The sequence below is a fragment of the Aegilops tauschii genome, chromosome 2 (assembly GCF_002575655.3).
Source record: "Aegilops tauschii subsp. strangulata cultivar AL8/78 chromosome 2, Aet v6.0, whole genome shotgun sequence".
In the NCBI taxonomy this organism is placed as follows: domain Eukaryota; kingdom Viridiplantae; phylum Streptophyta; class Magnoliopsida; order Poales; family Poaceae; genus Aegilops; species Aegilops tauschii.
In genome coordinates this window covers 243,637,916-243,648,462 of record NC_053036.3, presented here as the reverse complement: position 1 = coordinate 243,648,462, position 10,547 = coordinate 243,637,916, and positions in this window count along the sequence as shown.

Below are 10,547 nucleotides of genomic sequence, written 5' to 3'. Positions count from 1 at the left end.
TCCATAGGATTTGTCCCTGTTCATGCTCAGGTACACAACGTCTAATAATACCATTTACTCCTTCTTTATAAAGATGTGGGTCATCCCAAAAGTAATGTCTTGAATCATAGAAGAATTTTTCTTTTGTTGGTATGTAAGGCCAGGTGGTAAATATTTAGCAATAATATAATTAGCATAATCAGCATACCAAGGAGTATTATTAGAAACATTTATTGCAGCTAACTGCTCATCAGGAAAACTATCGTCAATAGGTAGTGGGTCATCAAGCACATTTTCAAGCCTAGACAAGTTATCAACTACGGGGTTCTCAGCTCCTTTCCTATCAGTTATATGTAAATCAAATTCTTGTAGCAAGAGAACCCATTGAATAAGTCTAGGTTTAGCATCTTTCTTTTCCATAAGGTATTTAATAGCAGCATGATGGGTATGAACAATCACTTTTGAATCAACAATATAAGATCTAAATTTATCACAAGCAAACACCACTGCTAAGAATTCTTTTTCAGTAGTTGCATAATTTCTTTGAGCACTGTCTAGAGTTTTACTAGCATAATGAATAACATTCAGTTTCTTATCAACTCTTTGTCCTAGAACAGCACCAACAGCATAATCACTAGCATCACACATAATTTCGAATGGCAAGTTCCAATCAGGTGGTTGAACAATAGGTGCAGAAATTAAGGCTTTCTTGAGTGTTTTGAAGGCTTCTAAACAATCATCATCAAAAACAAAATGAACAGCTTTTGCAAAAGATTTGTAAGAGGCCTGGAAATTTTAGAAAAGTCTTCGATAAATCTCCTATAGAAACCAACATGATCTAGGAAACTACGAATACCTTCGATATCTTTAGGACATGGCATTTTCTAAATTGCATCAACCTTAGCTTTGTCCACTTCAATACCACTTTCAGAAATTTTATGACCCAAGACAATGCCTTCATTAACCATAAAGTGGCACTTCTCCCAATTCAAGACAAGATTTGTTTGCTCGCATCTCTGCAAAACTCGATCAAGATTGCTTAAACAATCATCAAAAGACTTCCCATAAACAGAGAAGTCATCCATGAAAACTTCTACAATCTTTTCACAAAAGTCAGAGAATATAGCAGTCATACATCTTTGAACGGTAGAAGGTGCATTGCATAAACCAAAAGGCATACGTCTATAAGCATAGGTACCAAAAGGACAAGTAAAAGTGGTCTTTTCTTAATCAGGTTGAGAAATAGGTATTTGTCAAAAACAAGAATATCCATCAAGGAAGCAAAAGTGTGTGTGCTTAGATAATCTTTCAAGCATTTGATCAATAAAAGGCAAAGGGTAATGATCTTTTCTAGTAGCTTTATTTAATTTTTTGAAATCAATTACCATGCTATAGCCTATAACAATTCTTTGTGGAATAAGTTCATTCTTATCATTAGGAACAACAGTAATACCTCCTTTCTTAGGGAAACAATGAACAGGGCTTACCCATCTACTATCAGCTATAGGATAGATTATACCTGCTTCCAGAAGTTTTAATATTTCCGTTCTTACCACCTCTTTCATCTTCGGGTTTAACCGACGTTGGTGATCAACAACGGGTTTAGCATCAGGTTCCATATTAATTTGATGCTAACATAGAGTGGGACTAATGCCCTTTAAATCATCAAAAGTATGTCCAATAGTAGCTCGGTGCTTCCTTAGAACCTTCAATAATCTCTCTTCATGTTCTAAAAGGTTAGCACTAATAATAACAGGATATATCTTCTTTTCATCAAGATAAGCATATTTCAAAGTGTGTGGCAATTGTTTTTATTCAAACATAGGATCACCTTTAGGTGGAGGAGGACCTCCTAGAGTTTCAATAGGCAAATTGTGTTTAAGCAGAGGATGTTGTTCAAACAAAATCTTATCTATTTCCTTTCTCTCATGCATATTTAAATCATTTTCATGGTCTAGCAAATATTGTTCTAAAGGATCAGTAGGAGGCACAGCAATAGAAGCAAGACCAATTATTTCATCCTTACTAGGAAATTATTTTTCATGAAGTTTTCTACTAAACTTGGAAAAATTAAACTCATGAGATTCATCACCAAAGCTAACACCGACAGTTTGTTTCTCACAATCTATCTTAGCATTAACGGTGTTCAAGAAAGGTCTACCAAAGATAATGGGACAAAAGTAATCTTGTGGGGAACCAAGAACAACAAAATCAGTAGGATATTTTATTTTCCTGCACAAGACTTCAACATCTCTAACAATACCAAGTGGTGTGATGGTGTCTCTGTTAGCAAGTTTAATAGTGGCATCTGTTTCTTCTATCTCAATGGGTGCTATGTCATCCATAATTTCTTGATATAAGGTAAATGGAATAGCACTTACACTAGCACCTATGTCACATAAACCATGATGGCAGTGATCTCCTATCTTAACTGAGACAACAGGCATGCAAACAACGGGTCTATGTTTATCCTCTTTATCAGGTTTGGCAATTCTAGTAGCTTCATTACAGAAGTAAATAACATGCCCATCCATATCTTCTTCCAAGAGATCTCTAACCATAGCAACGCTAGGTTCTACTTTGATTTGTTCATCAGTTTTAGGTGTTCTAATATAACTTTTGTTAATCACGGTTGAAACTTTAGCATGTTCCTTTATCCTAACAGGGAAAGGTGGTTTCTCAATATAAGCAGTAGGAACAATTGGATCAACATTATAAAGTATAGTTTCTTCTTTAATTGGTACCGATTCTTTAATTTCTTCTTTAATAGGTGGGTGATATTTAAACCACTTATCTTTAGGGAGATCAACATGAGTAGCAAATGATTCACAAAAGGAGGCTACTATCTCAGAGTCAAGTCCATATTTAGTGCTAAACTTTTGAAAAGCATCGGTATTCACAAAAGATTTAACACAATCATACTTAAGCTTAATACCTGACTCTTTACCATCGTCGAGTTCCCAATCTTCAGAGTTGCGTTTAATTCTTTCCAAAAGATCCCACCGGAATTCAATAGTATTCTTCATAAATGAACCAGTACATGAAGTATCAAGCATGGATTGATCATCACGAGAAAGCCGAGCATAAAAGTTCTGGATAATAATTTCTCTTGAGAGCTCATGATTGCGGCATGAATATAACATTGACTGAAGCCTCCCCCAAGCTAGAGCGATACTTTCTCCTTCACGAGGCCAAAAATTATATATGTAATTCCGATCACGATGAACTAGATGCATAGGATAATTTTTTTGGTGGAACTCCAATTTCAATCGATTCCAATTCCAAGATCCAATATCATCGCATAGCCTATACCATGACAATGCTTTTCCATTCAAAGATAAAGGGAAAACCTTTTTCATAACTTCATCTCCGTGTAAACCTGCAAGCTTAAACAATCAACAATTTTTTTCCACATATATCAAGTGCATATCATGATGTTCAGTCCCATCTCCTGTATAAGGATTAGCTAGCAGTTGTTCTATCATACCCGAAGGGATTTCATATTCGATATTTTCAGTAGGTGCAGTAGGTTGAGGTGTAGCTAATTGTGGTTCCGGACGAGGTGAAGATACCCTGAACAAACCCCTCAAAGGATAGTTTTCCAGAGTAACAAGTGACAATAAATTTCAGCATACTATATAAATGTTTCCTTACCAAATTCCACTTACCAAAGGCGCTTCACTCCCCGGAAACGGTGCCATAAAATAGCCTTGATGACCCACAAGTATAGGGGATCAATTGTAGATATTTTCGGTAAGTAAGAGTGTCAAACCCAACGAGGAGCGGAAGGAAATGACAAGTGGTTTTCAGCAAGGTAATGTCTGCAAGTGCTGAAATTGTAAGTAGCAGAGTAGTTTGATAGCAAGATGATTTGTAACGAGCAAGTAACGATCATAGTAACAAAAGTGCAGCAAGGTAGCCCAACCCTTTTGAGGCAAAGGACAGGCCAAAATGGTCTCTTATGACAGGCAAATCGTTCTTGAGGGTACACGGGAATTTCATCTAGTCACTTTCATCATGTTGGTTCGATCTGTGTTCGCTACTTTGGTAATTTGATATGTGGGTGGACCGGTGCTTACGTGTTTTTCTTACTTGAAAAAACCTCCTACTTATGCTTAACCCTCCCGCAAGCACCCGCAACTACGAGAAAAGTATTAAGAATAAATTCTAACCATAGCATTAAACTTTTGGATCCAATCGGTCCCTTACGGAATAGCGTATAAACTGGGGTTTAAGCTTCTGTCACTCTTGCGACCCATCATCTAATTGCTACTCCACAATGCATTCCCTTAGGCCCAAATATGGTGAAGTGTCATGTAGTCTACGTTCACATGACACCACTAAGGGAATCACAACATACATACTATCAAAATATCGAACACATATCAAGTTCACATGATTACTTGCAACATGATTTCTCCCATGACCTCAAGAACAAAGTAACCACTCACAAATGATAATAATGCTCAAGGTCGGAGGGGTATTAAATAGCATATTGGATCTGAACATATAATCTTCCACCAAATAAACCATATAGTAATCAACTACAAGATGTAATCAACACTACAAGTCACCCAGACGCACCAGTCTATAGTTTGGGTAACAAGATTGAAAACAAAAGATGAACTAGGGTTTGAGATGAGATGGTGTTGTTGAACATGTTGATGGAGGTTGCCCTCCCCAAGATGGGAGAGTTTTTGGTGGTGATGATGACGATGATTTCCCCCTCCGGGAGGGAGGTTCCCCCGGCGGAATCGCTCCGCCAGAGGGCAAAAGTGCTCCTGCCCAAGTTCCGCATCGAGACGGCGGCGCTCCGTCTCAAAAGTCCTCTCCTTATTTTTTCTAGTTCAAAATGACCTATCTACCAGAAGATGGCACCGGAGGTGGACCTGGGTGAGCACAACGCACCAGAGCGCGCCTGGGCTCCCTGGCGCGCCCAGGTGGGTTGTGCCCACCTGGTGGGCCCAGTCTGGTAGTTATTTGCTCCAATACACTTCAAATATTCCATAAAAATTCTCCATGAAGTTTCATCTTGTTTGGAGTTGTGCAGAATAGGTAGCCTGACGTAGCTTTTTCAGGTCCAGATTTCCAGCTGCCGGAATTCTCCCTCTTTGTGTGTACCTTGCAAATTATGAAAGAAAAGGCATTAGAATTACTCCAAAAAGCATTATTATGGATAAAAACATCATAAATAACAGTAGGAAAACATGATGCAAAATGGACGTATCAGCGAGCGAGGTAGGGGTGGTCGTGGTGGTGTGTGTTTGTGTGTGTGCGCACGCACGCACGCGCCCGCGGAGTATTTGGAGGGGTGTGTGTGTGTGGAGGGGGGCCAAGGTGGTGTTTGAGGAAATGACGCAGCTACTAAATTTTTTTTATAGGCGGGAGTAAAATATTGGGTCTATTGAAAATATGGATGAAGGGAAATAAGAACCGTGTGCTATCAAACAGAAAAACACTCTAACCGAGTAGATATTTTCGAGGGATGCATGCGGTAGCGGGAAAAACGAACATCACACGCGGTCAAAACATAAGAACTGTGTGTTATCAATCAGGAAAAACCTCAAGGTGGCTAGATATTTTTCAGGGATGCAGGCAGGAGAGGAAGCAAACAACGTCGCACATTGTCCATACGTAATAACTGTGTGATATCACATAGAAAACCCCTTCAGGAGGGTAGGTATTTTTGAGCGATTTATGCGGGAGCGGGGGCAACAAACATCACACGCGGTCGATGTCGGGACCCCGATCCTGAGTCACACCGATCTAGCATGTAACACTTTATATCACTTTGTGGCCTCATGCACGGTATTCCCACGGCTGCAGCCTTACCTTGGCCGGGACCGTTTGCATCTTTTGGCTCACGTATATGATTGTATTGCTAGCATCCATTAACAGAGAACCCGGGCCGACATGGCTAGTCATAAACCAAGGTGGCACAAACTTACAGGAACTGACATACGTGACCCAACAATGCACATGTCGGTCAGGCTACAAAGGACTCCAGTAAACACCGCGGACATTTCCCCTTAGGGATAGACAGAGGAGCAAACAAGGACACATGCCTGTCAATCCATGTGTTCCGGATGGAAGCACTAGGAGGTATTTCCCCATAAGGAAGGCTACCAAGAATAAATAACTAGGTGTCGGATCCCACACATACCAAAGCATTTCAATAACATACACACAATATGCTCGATATTTGTAGATACAACATGGCATCACAACATAACTCTACGACTCAAAGTATTTATTTAGAAGGCTCCGAGGAGCCTTACATAACATGATATTACAACACAGCGGTCACATGACCCATCATACAAAGCATACAAGCAACGGAAGCATAAACCTGTCTGAATACAGACATCTAAAAGAGAAAAAGGATGAGAAGCCTGACTATCTACAAGACCCTCCCAAGGGTACAAGATTGTAGCTGTGATACAAGCGACTCGTCGAAGCCCATGTAGATCTACTAATGAGACTGAAGTCTCCTATGCAAAAATGTAAATTAAGCAAACATCTGGGGGCTTGATATGGTTGGTCCATTTAGATGATCCGAAGACAAGAAAACCCATCTTCTCGTGGTTGTTGATAAGTTCACCAAGTGGGTAGAAGCAGAACCAATAGTCAAGTTCATGAAAAAGTTGATATATCATTTTGGTTATCCACACAAAATCATCACTGATAATGGGACTAACTTTTCCAAATGAGCCATGAAGAAATTTTGTCAGCAAGAGCATATCCGGCTTGACGTGGCCTCTGTGGCACACCCTCAATCCAGTGGCCAAGCAGAACTTGCTAACCAGGAGATTTTACGAGGTATCAAGCATCGACTCCTAGTTCCTATTGAGCGTACTCCGGGTTGTTGGGTCCAGGAGCTTCCTTCTGTACTCTAGAGCATATGGACCACCCCCAATAGATCAACGGGTTATACAGCCCTTTTCATGGTTTATGGTGCTGAAGCAGTACTCCCAAGTGATATTCGTCATGATTCTCCCAGAGTGACGGCTTATTTTCAAGCAGACAATGAGATGGCTCGACAAGATTCCCTTGATGCTTTGGAGGAGGAACATGACTTTGCAGTATCACGATCAGCAATCTATCAACAAGACCTACACCGCTATCACAACCATAGAGTTCGCAGCCGTACTTTCTAGGAGGGCGACTTAGTGCTTCGGTTGATTCAAGATCAAACTGTCATGCATAAGCTTTCACCTCCTTGGAAGGGCCTTTTGTCATCAGCAAAAACCTCAACAATTGGTCATACTATCTGATTGACATACATGAACACAAGAAATCACGTACATCTAAGGAGGAGACCAACACGCCTTGGAACATTGCTCATCTCCGTCCTTATTACACATAGAGCCACTGACTCCCACCTTTGTACAAACATATGTGTATATATATTTTATGATCAATGATAATAAAGCGGGCACCCTCGAAACTCGGGGTCTCTGTCATTTCATCCAAAATATTGTGTATGAGTCTTTATTCTTTGATCATAGGTCACTTGCGGGCTTCCAACTCAACGGGTTTAGCTCATAATAACCCTCTTGACCCGGCATATGCCAAATACATCATGGTTAAACTTGCCTGTTTGCTTGATGCTCATCCGCCAAGATGACCTGGCGTACTCTTGACAGTCAATGTATTATGAACCTGAACTTGTCAAGATTAAAACGGCGGCTTAAGTCATGTGAGAGCCGGCTTACAGAAATCTAGGACAAACCATAGGCTATCACGCCAGCTTCATTGAAGCAAGACTCGATCCTCAAAAGCCAGTCTCTTTTGTCGAGCCTCAAAAGCCAACTTAATATTTATGTGTTTATATAACTTATTTATTTTTACACATTTATTTGTTTTACAGGCCGATCTCTTTTTTCATTAATTGTCCTTGAGCCGCCGGGTCATTAATACACCATTTTTTATCAATAGACTGTGACAATGACCATGAGTCACTGGGTCGATAACACTCCGGGTTATGGTGGTTTTCAATCAAGACAAAGGATAGCAGTTGGCAGCTCATATAACTTTGCTTTGCCATACTTCAGATAAGTTGATATTTCATAGCATAATGGGCGGGTCAAGAAAAGCACCACACCAGGCATTAGCAATTATACTTCCAAAGTATCAAAGTGCACGAATGCACTACAGACGCCATAGTTTCTACTATCCTATTAGATAGCCACAGAGGGGCTCAAATAAGTCATCAATTTTTTTTCTGGAGTCATTACTCCTACAAGCCGGCTTCTGTACCTTCCGTGTTAACGTCTTGGCAACCTCTAGCATTTGACGACTCTGGGTTATCCTGTGCTGACTCTTCCACGTTTATGATAAGAAGGTTGTCTAGATTCCATTCGATAGAAGTTAACTCTTGAAAGATGGCATCATCATTTAGGATAAGAGATGGGTCGACATCATGGGCAAAGATATGCTTACGTCGTTGAGGAGTCAAATCAAAGGAATAAAAAGTGGGAGGTGGAACGCGTGTGTCGTCTTTGTCATAAGCCGGCTGGTATTTCTTCAAATCAAGATTTTCAACTAATTGACTTGCCAACACACGCGTCTCTGTCGTGGGACAACACGACCACCTATGGGGCCATCAGCCCCTTGTGGTTCGGCAGGGGAGAGGAGCACATTGCGCAAAGAGCGGAGGGCGCAGAGCAGCGCGACAGCGATCACACGGGCATTTTTTACCCAGGTTCGGGCCGCCGTGAGGCATAAAACCCTACTCTTGCTTTGGTAGATTGATGAGAGGACCATAGTGGAGATGCAACGCTCTAGCCTGGCAAGGTTGCCTCGGGGGGGCGAGCAGCTACGCGCGTATGACTGTACTAGGGACCGAATCCTTTCTAAGGTTGGCACGGCCCTCCTTTTATAGATTAAGGGGTCACCACAATGGCAAATCAGTCATTGCGTACTGATTAGATAGCAAACAGTGCAATCATACATAACTCTGTAGAAAGGACAAGGCACATTAAATGCGTCGTTTACTGTCACATCATAGCGTAGCCCGGCAAGCCTTTCCGGGCGCTTGCCGGGCCATTCGGCCACCTTCTCGCCTGTCTGCATGACACGTACCTGGACGGGTGTCATTTGGAGGTGATTTCCTTCAGAAGTGGCTGCCACGTGCCAAATAACAGCCACTTAGTCACTTGGGGGCTGGACACCGCACCGATCGGTGACTTGCATTGTTGTGCGGTGGAGCAGTGGAGTCTTGGCGGGGTAATCCGCCATCATCGTGCCCGGCAGGCCTGCCGGGATAGTCTTGAGACTTGTCTTCGGGGCAACCTCGACCTCGCCAGGCTCACCTGCCCGGCAAGGGAGGTTTTTCCTTAGGGGTTCCTAGCTCCTTTAGCTTGGTCTTCTTGATATGCCGTTTGATTTCTCAAAGAGCTAATCTCTTATGCTTGGCCTGGTCTTGGATGTTGAGTGTTACTGAATCGGAGGTTTGTTGTTCGTGCACAAGTCAGGGGAAAACATACACCCCTATTTGTGTACCCCGATAGAAGCCCTCGGGCCTGAGCCATACGTGTCGCCGGGCACGTTGGGTTAGGCCCCAAACAGTGCACGGACACGTGGCGAGAGAATGTGGTGCGTGCAGCGGTTTGTCATGATGACCATTCAATCCAACGTCCACTTCGCGTAATTACCAAGGGTCGTGGGGTCATGGGACTGCACCAGTTATGTAAAACTGTTACTTTCTGAAGAGTCGTGCCCTCCCCCACGTCTTTTCCCTTATGTAAAACGGTTACTTTCTGAAGGGGCACTGCTCATTCATTGTCCGCCTCATCCCTCCACCATCTTCTTTCGCAAGCCAAGCAACTGCTCTCCTTCCTCGCCCACACTCGCCACCGATCCCCACCCAGCTTCCTTCCCCATCCCTGTCGCAGCTCGAAGAGATGGGGAAGAAAACCGCCGCCCCAAGGGGACACAGGCGAACATTGCGAAGTAGGTGGCCGCTGAGGGGAGCAAGAAGAGAGCGGCAGAGCTACACAAGAAGCGAAGGGGGACGTGGTCTTCTTTCTGTCGAATCTGGACGGCAACGTTTTGAAAGCAAGGTACGGATATCTGTGGGGGGAGGTTTCGAAGGGGCATGGCACACCCAAGGTTCTGGCCGAGGGGAAAAAGGATCCGCCGGATTCATATCGATTCTTTTGCGCATACTTCATATGTGGCCTCTGTCCTCCCTTTTCAGATTTCTTCAAAGCGATGATGGTAATCTACGGATTCCACCTCTTGGACTTCACGCCGAATGAAATGGAGTGCATGGCAATTTTTGCCCACTTGTGCGAGAACTTTGTTGAGGTTGCTCCCAATGTGGATATGTTCAGGCACTATTTTGTCCCGCGGGTGGAGAGCAAGGTCCACAGTTTCGGGAATATAAGTTGGATGCCTCGGGTGGCGAGGGAAAACTGGGATTACCTCCCTGGCCAGCAGCGCGGCACATGGGAAGAGTGGAGAGCGGATTGGTGCTAGATCCAGGACAAGGAGGCCCCGGATTTCTGCTAGGCGCGGACAGAGTGCATTGTGCGTGACAGCGAATGGAGGGAATTCAGCCTTAC